General features: G+C 42.4%; 1 protein-coding gene across 3 annotated transcripts in view; it reads left to right on the top strand.

Annotated features, from left to right (window-relative positions):
• The first annotated feature begins 4384 nt into the window (after positions 1-4384).
• Positions 4385-11512, top strand: part of KATNBL1 (katanin regulatory subunit B1 like 1) — a 45267-nt gene continuing 38139 nt past the window's right edge. Inside the window, exons 1-2 of one of the 3 annotated variants that reach the window (XM_070239440.1) lie at positions 4402-4563; positions 6633-6893. The gene's annotated coding sequence lies outside the window, so the exon portion shown is untranslated. Of the gene's footprint in view, positions 4564-6632; positions 6894-9826; positions 9893-11512 lie in introns of those variants that run through there. The other 2 variants (XM_070239453.1, XM_005603167.4) reach the window with 2 other exon arrangements.

The following is an 11512-nucleotide window of genomic DNA, read 5'->3' as shown; positions in this document are numbered from 1 at the left end:
AAATGGTCTCCTAGGATTCAGATTTGAAAATCTATAAATATCAAATATTGTCACCTGTTTCCCAGCTGTTGAGGTGTGACAGCTGCATCAGAAACAAACTATCTTAACAGGAGGCTCCCCTACCACTCAACACCCTCCACCACTCCCACCCTCTACCCCCCAAAAAGCCCCAAACAAAACTGCTGCTTCTGCCACCAAGGAGGGCGCCAGTACTGTGGTGGTGTTTGAAACAATCGTGAACCTTGTAAACTAGGAGTGAGATTAGCTCATTCCCACCACTACTGCCTTATCTGAAATGTCCCCCCTGCCATTTCTTCCTTCCACAGACTGCACAGGAAGGTAGGGAAGGCTAGGAGCAAAAAAAAGTGATTGACTTCTCACGTGGATTGTCAAAGTCAACTGCCTGGAGCTTTCCAAAGCTTCTGAGGCTGAGTAGGGGATGTAGTTACCTTTAGAGTGGATGAGCTGTTGCTGTCTCTTAGGTCTCTTCAAGCATCCTCTTCAAGCATTGTCCAGCATCAGTCTGAGTCGATGAGAATGACAGACGGCACAGAAAATGCTACGGCTCCCTGAACCTCCGGCCTGAACTACAACACTTTCACACCTAAGTTCTTGCCATCAGGCCTCCCCACCTCCCCCTCGCCATCCTGTATCCTGGTGACAGATTAATCCTTCTAAAGTACTGATTTAACTCTGTCACTCCCCGCTCAATAGTCTTTACTGTCTCCTCACTGCTTACGGGATAAACTCCAGACACCTCTGCTGGATCATTCCAGATCTTCACAACCTGTCAGGTGACTACATACCTTTACAGTCTTTACTCTTGCTACTCTCCAGAGCTCTCTCCACCCCACTCACAGAGAGACAGACAGTGGTCCTGGAACTGACTTAGCACTCACCCCTTTGTTTGGAAAATGCTGCCTGTCAAATCCTGTCCAGCTTGTCAGGCCCGGCTCAAAGCTTCCTCCATGATCCCTCCCCTGACTCTCCACTCAGAAGGGTACATATGACTATGCATGAGACTTCTTTTCTCGTCTGGGTATTTATGGGTCCAGGTTACTCTACACACTGTCCCTAAATTATGTCCATACCCTTAAGAGAGGGGGATGTGGGGCAGAAAGGCTAACTCAGCTGTCTGTTCAGTCAGATGGAAGGAATATTTAAGGTAGTCAGATAGAATGAGGGAACGGCCAGAGGGGGAGAGCCCCTCAGAGACTGCCCACTATGAAGGCTAGCCAGGAACCACCTTTCTCTGCACAAGGACTGGTGCAGGGATGATAAAAATACGTACAGGCTACATTTTTAAAAATCCATTACAAAACAAAACTTGATTGAGCCCCAAGGGAAAAAAATTCAATTTCATCGACTGAAAAGTGTCAATGAAAAAAATTGACCTGCATTTTCATCAAGTGATATATATTGCAAAAGCAGCAATGGGAAGGCAAATTCTTTTATTTTCACCTTAAATTATGTTGACACTTGGCAGCCACATGAGATCTAAGGGCCAGGGCTGCTCATCACTGGTGTAAACCTCAGGACCTGAGTCTGGAGACGAACCTGCCTGAGACCCTGTGCCCCAATAAGCTCTAGAAATGAGAAATCAAGACTTTCCAGCCGTCAGACAACCTGAGGCCTTGTTTTAGCTGAGATCCTTCTATGTGAACATAGCAGGTTCCCTGAGTGCTAGGACTCCGTTATTTGTCTGACCTCAGCATCCAGCCTCCCTTGAGGGTAAGTGCCATGTCTTGCACCCTTTCCACCCTTTCCTGTTGAGGGCCCAGCACAATGTCTTTTGCATAGTGGGTCATCAAGAAATTCCTGTTTACGATGATGGTGATGAAGAAACAGTTTGAGAAAAAGTGACTTCACCCATGTGTGTGGAATTTTTATTTTCTTTAAAACAATACACCTACTTAGTGGAAGTCATACTCAGGAATGTTCTACACTGCACACCCCTGGAACCCAGGGCTCCTGCTCCCTTCACTCACTCACCCCGCTGGACTCCCTCAACTGTCCCACCTGTGAACAGGTGTGGCCCCACACAGAGGCATGTGCCTGCTTCTGCTTGGTATGATCTGAGAGGTTCTCAAACATATTGCTTGTGCAAAATATATCCTAAAAATATTTCTCCCACAGACCTAAAGTAGGGCTCAAAATTTTCACCATCACTTAATTTTTTGGAGTAAGGAAGTAAGGGCTCTGTACTAGGGAAGAAAGGTACATTGCTATTCTCACCTAATGACATCTTAGCTCTGATCAGTTTATCTGCCAGGACTTCCACAGCTCCGAACTCCCACGGCATTTAGGATAGACATTTTTTTTACAAGGTCAGAGTATATTTATTTTTACATATTACATCATTAGCTTTGATACAAATGGGATGTGTTAAAACATGATGAAAATACATTAAAAAATTCATATTGGGAGGGCCCACCTAGTGGCATAGTAGTTAAGTTTGTGTGCTCCGCTTTGGCAGCCCAGGGTTCGCCGGTTCGGATCCCAGGCACAGACCTACGCACAGCTTATCAAGCCATGCTGTGGTAGGCGTCCCACATATAAAATAGAGGAAGATGGGCACAGATGTTAGCTCAGGGCCAATCTTCCTCAGCAAAAAGAGGAGGATTGGCAGTGGATGTTAGTTCGGGCTAATCTTCCTCAAAAAAAAAAAAAAACCCCTATATTGGCAATAAGCAATTACATTTTAGAGTTAACATTTTTAAAATAAAATTTCCCAATATAGTACAAACATGTCATATTATTCAATATCTCTATTCTCATTGCATTCACTTTTCTTACTCTTGGGATTTAATCTCTAATGTCTTTCTCGGGTGTCTCATGTGCTTCCCTCCTTCATCTTTTCCATCCATCTCTCTGGTCTTCTTTTTCACAACTATATAACCTGTAACAAATTTTTTCAATTTCTTGAACTACACCACGATAAGTCTTCCTGCAGACCCAGTGAGATCCCTAAACTCACAAGTTTGACTGATATAGTCAGGTGGCTCTGCAAATAGTAAAAAGGACACTCTAGGCCTTGGTCCATGCATCTCCAGCAGAGCACAAGGCAGCAGGCCTGTCTGATCCACAGCTGAGTAGCATTGTGTCTTCTGGAATAGTACATCAGTGTCTGCACAAACCCATAGCATAAAGGAGAAGCAAACATACAACCTGAAAAAGGTTGCAACCAGAGCCATCACAATGCACGGTTAGCCAACTCCACAGGCACATCTGTAAGCAAGTGCAGTCCACGAACCCTGTAAAATTATAAGCATGGTCTGTCGAGCATAAAGGCCCTTTATATGACTTTATATTGACCAGGCTCTGGAGGATAGACCTTTTATCACTGCACTCACCACAGTGTTGTGGAATGATCTCTTTCTCTGTTTGTCCAAGCCACTGTGAGCTCCTCCAGGCTATCTCCAGCACCTGGTACAATGTCAGCCTGGCACATAGCGGGACTTCAAAAATACTGTTGAACCAAACTTGTTCCTTAGTCAGGCCCTGGAAAGTTCTGAAAGGAGTGCCTAACAAAGTAAGCCAAGAGATATAGGCTTACAGTACAGAAATGATCCAACAAATGCACTACTTGATTGGCGTCTGCAGAGGGTAAGAGGGCCACCAGAGACAAACTTGCTCCTGTCACCGTTTGGTTAACCTTGACCAGTGGCTTGCCTGTGAAGAGGCAGACTCTGGCTCCACTAAAACGAAGAGAGCTACCCTCAGTAATTAAGAACACTTCAGGGACAGACCCACCGCTAACCTCAGACTCTAGTGTTCCCCATCCCAAGGAGACTGAGCCTGCCTCCTGAGGCCAGGATCTGCATCATAGACATTTCTTGTGTTCTTAAGAGTCTAGCACAGGGTCTGGTACATATTAGGAACTAGAAGATAATAGTTAACAATTATATAGTGCTCACCATGTGCCAGATACATTTCTCTAAGCATTTTATATGAATTAACTCATTTAACCCTCACAACTGTGAGGCAGATACTATTATCATCCCATTTTACAGATGGGGAAACCAAGGCACACACGAGTGTCTGTAACTTGCCCAAGGTCACATAGTTCCAGAGTCGAGGTTTTCAGTACTTTTCCTTAGTGCATTTAAATGGCAGCGAATGAAGAAATCTCTCCCTGCACCACATTTTTACAGCAGATTGTTTGCACCTCCTGGTACAACACTTGAGGCACGGTCTCCCGCACTAGGCTGTCACGGGCGCAGGGTCCTTCTTTGACTTTTGTCCTCCCTCAGTTCTTTGCGCAGTATTACTTGCCTCGCCGCAGTAAGGCTTCCGTGCGTCCCTATGGCCACCAGGGGGCGCTGCGACCACACGTCCTCTTTCTCCTCCCTCCGGCGCTTCGCGACCCGAGAGGGGCGGAGCCGGCGTGGGGCGGTGCCTGTGAGACGCCCACAGGGGAGCTATCCCAGCGGGCCGCGCGCGGTCGCGTTTGAATGGCCGGGACTGGGGCTCGGCCGGGGAGCCGAGGGACACTCTAGGCTGCGGCGCGCACTTGGTCACCGCCGGGGCTGGGCGGAGGCGCCGCGGTACCATGAGGCGCCGGTAAGTGACGGCTGGGCCCGTGCGAGCCCCGCGCCCGCCGGGGCAGGGCTTCTCCTCGGGCCGGGCCGCGCCCTCGGCCCACCCGCAGGCCCCGCGGCGGCGTCTGCTGGGCCTGGCCCGCGGCGGGGCTCTCGGGGTCGAGGCGGCTCCGGGGTGGAGCGCCGGCCCGGCCGCGGTGAGGAAGGTCGGGGCAGCGGGCGCTGGGGGCAGCCCGGGCGGGCCGGAGGGTCCGGCCGGCAGAGGCGGGGACGGAGCCCGCTGTCACTAATTTACCTTCGGGTGGAGCCGCCGTCCGGGCCTGGCGGAGAGGGCAGGACGAGCGCGTCCGCGGCGAGCTGTCGAGGACAGGGTTTCCCGAGAGCCGCCTGGGCCCGGCCGTGGCATTTCCTTATTTTCTGACGGGTCCTGGTTCCCTGACAGACAGGCTTTTGTTTCGCAGCACAAAAACTTGACATAACTGCATAAGAATTGCTGGTTGCGACTTTAAAAACCTCATTGTATTTTCTGAAAAGTTGTTCTGTAACAGTACCTAGGCTTTTACCACGCCCTTAAATTGGCTTAAATATGAAGATAACAAAGAGTTGATTTGTTTTCTTGTGGTTTGTAAAGCTCCTTGAAAACAGAAGGTCTATGTCAATTTCTTTGCAGATTAAAAAAAAAAAGAACTGTAACAGAAATTCTGTAATAATCACCAGTTTGGCGCTGGCAAAAATTCTGAGAATCTAGTCCACCTAATAGCTTAAACTTGTGTAAATAGTTTATCCTGCTTTTTTGTTTTAAATCAGCTTCAAACTTGAATCAGAACTTTATACATTGAGGGTTTTACTTGGCCAGTAACTAGCTTTGTAATCATAACGATGGTTAGTATTTATTTTGTGCTTTCTGTATGCTAAGCACTGTTTTGAGAGCTTTGCTTTGGGACAGATACTATTATTATCCCCATTTGGCACGGAGGAAACTGAGGCACAGAGAAGTTAAGTGACATGTACAAGGTTACCCAGATAATATAATTTGGACCCAAGCAGACTGGCTCCATGCTTTGAACTATGCTATTCTGCCTTCTTAGTTCATGGCTCTTTTTAGTTTACCAAGTGCTTTCGTTTCATTTACTTTTCTCCCCTGGGGATATAATATATGTGTGAAGTGTGTTTGTGTACACACACATTCACACACTGTTAGATCAGGTTGTCTGCTCTTGTTGGCCGTACTTAAGTTTTGTACACTAAGCAAAACAATCCATTGGACATTTTAAGATAAATGGAGTTCATAAAGTTCATGCTTGTGTTGTAGTTTATAGTTTTAATTCCTTTGTATCGTTACTTGAAAGTGTAGAGAACAATTCAAAACCTATGTATTCCTTAAAATGTACTATTATATATTAATGTTTTCACCCTGAAAACGTATCGACCCCTTACTCTGTACTTGAAATGATGACACTTAACTAATAGCTCCATGACACTAAAGCAAAACCATTTAGTAAGAAATCAGCAGTTTACACTTATTTACAGCAGAGTATTTAAATTTCGTTCATCAGTTATTAAGCTTTTGGTTGCCTCTATGCCCAGCACAGGGTTAGGCCCAGTTGGCTGTACAAAAGAAATGGGCCAGGGCAACAGGGCTTAGGAAGGTTAGTCTAGTTTGGGATATGAGATTAACAAAAATATACATGTATATGATACTCTTCATTAGTACAGTGGGTGTATGCTGAACTGAGTGGATCCATAAGCTTCTGCAAAGAACTGACAATTGAGGGATGGGTGTAGGCCTTTGAATAGAAGTATGAATGGGGAATTTTAGTGAGGAAACTGTGTTCAAAGACTTGGAATTGAGAATGAAGATGGATTTTCTAGGCAACAGTAAGTCTGGTCTTTTTAGAAAGTTCCTATTGAGAAAAATAAGATTTTATGGGTAAGACTGTGAGGAGTGTTGTATAAGACACATGTCAAAGAAGTTTAGTTTCTGATATATATGTATATGAGCAGAGACAGATATGATTTGGGGAGTTTTAGAATTTTTATTTATTTTAAATTTTTTAATTTAATTTTTTTTTTTTTTTTTTTTTTTTGAAGAAGACCAGCTCTGAGCTAACATCTGCCACCAATCCTCCTCTTTTTGCTGAGGAAGACTGGCCCTGAGCTACTGTTTGTGCCCATCTTCCTCTACTTTATATGTGGGACGCCTTCCACAGCATGGCTTCACAAGCAGTGCATAGGTCCACACCTGGGATCGGAACCAGCGAATCCCGGGCTGACAAAGCGGAACGTGCGAACTTAACCACTGCACCACCAAGCCAGCCTCAGAACTTTTAAATCAGTGGTTCTCAACTGGAAGTAAATTTGCCCCCTCAGGGACATTTGCCAGTGTCACAACTAGAGACTGAGGGAGGCGCTACTGGCATCTAGTGGATAGGGGCCGGGAATGCTGCTAAACATCCTAGAGCAGGACAGCCCTCCATAAGAAATAATTACCCCAAATGTCAGTGGTGCCAGGGTTGAGAAACCCTGTTTCAAGTTGATTGTTTATACGGCCGGCCTCTGCTTCCATGTGCTGTAGATAAATATGAATGATAAATTTTAAGATCATAACTACAAACAATATTAAAGTTGGGGAGATGCTGGCTTAGAGCCCTCAAGAAGGAGGCTGTTGTTGGAGTGCTAGGGGAAGGGAGAGGCTGTAAGGAGAGAGTATGCGAGCACTGAGAATGGACAGGTAGCGGTAAAATGAGACAATTATTTACATGGTATTTTTTCCAAGTTTGAAAATCATGCATGTTCACTGTAGGAAATTCAAGAAATATAAAGAAAGTGTGTGTGGGGGGGGATTATAAACACCCTCCCCAAGCAGAAAGAACAACTGTTAACGTTTTCATATGGTAGTTCCTTTCAAGACATTTTTTGTGCTGATAACTATTTTCCTTTTTTTTAAAACTAGGCGCATTCATTTTTCTCCCTATGGGGTTTTTTGTTTTTTGTCTTTTTGTGGGCTTTTTTTTGACTCAGCGTATCATGAGTATTTCTCATTCTTTGAAAAATATTCGTTTTAATGGTCAGAGTGTTCTTTGTTTTTTCTGTGTGTCCTTTTGAAATTGGGAATTTTGCTTTGCATTCAAAAGGGAAATTCTGAAGGAAGAAATATTAGAATATGATGACTGACTAACTGTAGAAGACAATGGGGGGCAAAGTCTATGTTATCTCCAAGGTTTTAAATCTGGGAAGCTAAAAGAAGGGTGGAGCTACTGAAATAAATTGGGATTCTCATAATAATTTTCATTTTAGGTATGTAAACTGCCATTCACAGAGACACCTAATGAGATTTTAATGAGGCCCCTGGATGCCTATCAGCTTACATTCTTCCCCAAACTCCTATGATTAATCGTCCTTTTCTTTCTTTCTTTTTTTTTTTTGGTTTTTGTACTAAGCTTATTTTTCATTTCTTTCTTAGCCAGGCTTCCCTTTTCCCCTTCTTGGAAAGGTTTTTTTAAATGTATTTTCTATTAGATTACTAAATAAGGCTCAAGTTTGTTGGTCATGAGTGTGTATTTTGAGAGATTAAAGGACTAGGTTGGATTTCCTAAATGTATAGATTGCTACAGTTTATAAGCAAGAAGTGAATATGACTCTTTTTTTGGGAGAAGGAGGAATTATCTTTTAAAAATGCTTGCCCAGTGATGGGATGCCTCATAACATCACACAGTCAATATTACATTGCTGTGTTATCAATCATTATGGTTATTGATTTATATCAGTTAATTTAGTGCTTTCTGGAAAATGTATTTAGGAAAGTAAATTTTTTTAAAAACTCTTAAACCAAATACACATGGTAGTTTCAGTGGGAGCATGCACTTTTCAAATTGAATAGGATATAAATTGACTTGGCTGGATTCAAATGCTGTGTTTACTACTTTGTGTTCATCTCCAAGTATCTTCTCACTAATAGCTAATATACACCAACTTTGGAGAAATTTTCTGTTTCCTTGGGACATCATGGGGTAGAGATGGGAGAAAGGGTCTTCTGAAAGGTCCTCCCACTTTGCCTCCCTATGACCACCTCTCTCTCCTTCAGTTTTACACATTGCCTGAAACTCTTTTTGCCTTGACCAAGTCACCCAGGAACGTACCACCTATGTATGGATCATGAATGTCCTTGCTAGCATCTCTTCTTCTTGCTAGTATAATCTTAAAACAGGCAGCTTGGTCTTATATGGGAAAGGCATTAACAATGGAAGTCATAGTTCTAAGCCTGGCTCTCCTACTAGTAACTGAGTGTTCTTGGGAAAATCCCTTAATCTCATCTGTAAATTGAAATTATCTCCTAGGTCATTTCCAATTTAAGAGTCTGTGAATCTGTGAAGTATGTACTTTTCAAGATTAATTACCTCTGGGGAGACTGTTAGTTGGTCTTTCAATTCTTAGTGTGAATTAGGCATAGACAAATTTCTTCTACAGGGATTTGTAAAAGCTGCTTCCATATAGTAGGATTGGGGTAGGAATTATAGAATGGAATCTAAGTGCCACTAGAATATAAGCACCAGGAGGGCAGGGACCTTTGTTTTCCTCCTGATATTTCCCCAGTGCCCAGAATGGTAATTAGCCTGTCACATGTGCTTAATATTTGTTGAATGAGTGAAAGAATGAAGGAATGGGTTCTTGTTGAGGAAAGACAAGCTTTTTGCAGATGCTCTGAGTACCTTGAAAGAACTCAGGATAGAAACCAACCTGATTACAGCCCAGTCATTCCTACAATATAAAAATACTTCCTAGTGGTAGTAAGTGTCCATTGTTCACTTGGGTGCCTTTCAGAACTGCTAAGTAGTTACTGCCCTAACTGCCGCTTATACTCACAAAGTAGTTTTGTCCGTCAGCAGATCTTACTTTAGTACCAGCTTGACTTTTCAGTGTGCCTTTTCTTCTTTCTTTTTTTTTGTTTTTATTCGATTTATTTAAACTAGAAAAAAAGTAAAAAACCCAGTTCACCCATTTCTCCCACTGCCCTCCCCATCCCCTGTCTCTTGCAACCACCAATCTACCATTCTATTCTCTAAATCTATGAGCTGGGGGTTTATTTATTTATTTATTTTAGATCTCACATAAAAGAGAGATCATACAGTATTTGCCTTTCTCTGTCTGACTTATTTCACTTAGTGTAATGTCCTTCAGGCCCACCCATCGCAAATGGCGATATTTCATTCTTTTTTGTGGCTGAATAATATTCCATTTTGTGTTTTTGTGTGTGTGTGTGTATCTCACAATTTGTTTCTTTCCAGTCATTGGTGGACACTTAAGTTGTTTCCATGTCTGCTGTGGTAAATAATGCTACAGTGAACATGAAGGTGCGTATATCTTTTTGAATTAGTGTTTTTGTTTTCTTTGGATAAATATCCAGAAGTGGAATTGCTGGATCATATGGTAGTCCTACTTTTAATTTTTTGAGGAACGTCCATATTATTTTCCATAGTGGTTGCATCAATTGCAACATTTCCCACCCACAGGGTACAAGGGTTTCCTTTTCTCCACATCCTTGCCAGTACTTGTTATTTCTTCTTTTTTGGCTGAGGAAGATTCACCCTGAGCTAACATCTGTTGCCAAGTTGCCAATCTTCCTCTTTTTGCTTGAGGAAGATTGACCGTGAGCTAACATCTGTGCCAATCTTCCTCTATTTTGTATGCAGGTCGCTGCTACAGCATGGCCACCGACAAGTGGTATAGGTCCGTGCCCGGAAACTGAACCTCAGCCGCAGTGGTGGAGTGTGCCAGGGGGCCAGCTCCTATTTTTTCTCTTTTTGATAATAGCCGTTCTAACAGATGTGAGGTGATATCTCATTGTGGTTTTGATTCGCATGTCCCTGATGGTTAATGATGTTGAGCATCTTTTCATGTACCTGTTGGCCATCTGTGTGTCTTCTTTGGAAAAATGTCTGTTGAGACCTTCTGCCCATTTTAAAATCAGATTGGTGTTTTTGCCATTGAGTTGTATAAATTCTTTATATATTTTGGATGTTAGCCCCTTATCAGATATATGATTTGCAATTATTTTTTCCCAGTCAGTAGATTGCCTTTTCATTTTGTTAATGCCTTTATTTGCTGTGCAGAAGCTTTTTAGTTTGATGTAGCCCCATTTGTTTATTTTTGCTTTTCTTGCTTTTGCTCCTGGTGTCAGATTTAAAAATCACAGGCCATGACCTGTTTCAAAGAGCTTCCTGCCTATGTTTTCTTCTAGGAGTTTTATGGTTTCAGGTTTTATGTTCAAGTTTTTAATCCATTTTGAGTTAATTTTTGTGCATGGTGTAAGATAGTGGTCCGGTTTCATTCTTTTGCATGTGGCTTCCCAATTTTCCCAACACCATTTATTGAAGAGACTATCCTTTCCCCATTGCATATTCTTGGCTCCTTTGTTGTAAATTAATTGACCATATATGTGTGGATTTATTTTCTGGTCTCTCTTCTGTTCCATTGATCTATGTGTCTGTTTTTATGCCAATACTGTACTGTTTTAATTACTGTAACTTTGTAATATAATTTGAAATCAACAAGCCTGATGCTTCCAGCTTTGTTCTTTCTCAAAATTGCTTTGGCTATTTTAGGATTGTTTGTTCTGTTTCCAATGGTTCCAAATACCATTGGAATTTTTATAGGGATTGCATTGAATCTGTATATTGTTTTGGGTTGTATGGACATTTTAACAATATTCTTTCAATCCATGAGCACAGAATATCTTTCCATTTATTTGTGTCGTCTTCAATTTCTTTCATTTATATCTTGTAGTTTTCAATATACAGGTCTTTTACCTCCTTGGTTAAATTTATTCCTAGGTATTTTATTCTTTTTGATGCAGTTGTAAATGGCTTGTTTTCTTAATTTCTTTTCCTGATCATTCATTATTAGCATAAAGAAACACAACAGATTTTTGCATGTTGATTTTGTATCCTGCAACTTTATTGAATTTGTTCACT

This window comes from Equus caballus, chromosome 1, assembly GCF_041296265.1.
Source record: "Equus caballus isolate H_3958 breed thoroughbred chromosome 1, TB-T2T, whole genome shotgun sequence".
Lineage (NCBI taxonomy): Eukaryota > Metazoa > Chordata > Mammalia > Perissodactyla > Equidae > Equus > Equus caballus.
Note: the sequence above shows the minus strand (reverse complement) of the source record. Positions and strands in the feature narration are given on the sequence as shown.